The 1025-nt window shown below is 40.3% G+C and overlaps 1 non-coding gene across 1 annotated transcript; it reads left to right on the forward strand.

The window, feature by feature from the left end:
* Positions 1–388: 388 nt before the first annotated feature.
* LOC122207528 lies at positions 389–495 on the forward strand. The gene has a single exon (XR_006196929.1). It is a non-coding gene; the product is annotated as a U6 spliceosomal RNA (small nuclear RNA).
* Positions 496–1025: the final 530 nt, after the last annotated feature.

Here is a 1025-nt window from a genome sequence, read left to right on the forward strand (position 1 = left end):
AACACATTCTTTACCTCACGTAATTACCATTTTGTTGTTGTTTTTAAGGGGAAAAGATTAAAACTATGTTCTCATTGCCACTTGCCCATAGCTTTTTATTATTTTATTTTATTTTTTATTTATTTATATTTTATTTGAGAGAGAGAGCACAAGAGTGTGGAGAAGGAATATAGGGATAGGGATAGGGGAAGGGAGAGGGAGGGAGAGAGAGAGAGAGAGAGAGAGAGAGAGAGAGAGAGAGAGAATCATAAGCAGGCTTCACATCCAGCATGGAACCCAACACAGGACTCCATCCCACCTTCCTGGGATCATGACCTGAGCCAAAATCAAGAGTTGGTCGCTCAACAGACTGAGCCACCCAGGCTTGGCTTTTTAAGCAAAAGAGTAAGTGCTCACTTGGGCAGCACATATTCTAAACTTGGAATGATACACAGAAGATTAGCAAGGCCCCGGCACAAGGATGACTCAAAAATTCATGAAGTTTTCCATATTTTTAAGCGTTGGGTGATGTATGGAAGTGTTGAATCACTATATTGTACACCGGAAACTAATACAACACTGTATGTTAACTTCACTGGAATTTAAAATTAAATTAAACTAAATTAAAAAAAAAAGAGTATATCACAAGGGCCAGGTCACTTCCAGGATCTATGATAAAATGAAAACCTCTCTGCAGGTGGAACAATCAAGAAGGATACTCAAAACAGCAGAGAGAGATGCATTCTAACAGGTATGCAAGAAAAATGAATAAAAAAGCATGAGGGGTGATGCAAAGGACTGAAGACACAGAAGAAAAAAAAATGAGGAATTAAATTTAATCCAACCCAGCTGTGCCTGGGTGGTTCAGTCTGTTAAGCATTCAACTCTTGATTTTAGCTCAGGTCATGATCTCATGGTTGGTGAGATTGAGCCCCGTGTTGAGCTATGTGATGGCAGCAGAGCCTGCTTGAGATTCTCTCTCTCTCTCTCTCTCTCTCTCTCTCTCTCTCTCTGATCCTCTCACAGTCTCTCTCTCCCTCAAAACA

This window comes from Panthera leo, chromosome E1 (genome assembly GCF_018350215.1).
Source record: "Panthera leo isolate Ple1 chromosome E1, P.leo_Ple1_pat1.1, whole genome shotgun sequence".
In the NCBI taxonomy this organism is placed as follows: Eukaryota; Metazoa; Chordata; class Mammalia; order Carnivora; family Felidae; genus Panthera; species Panthera leo.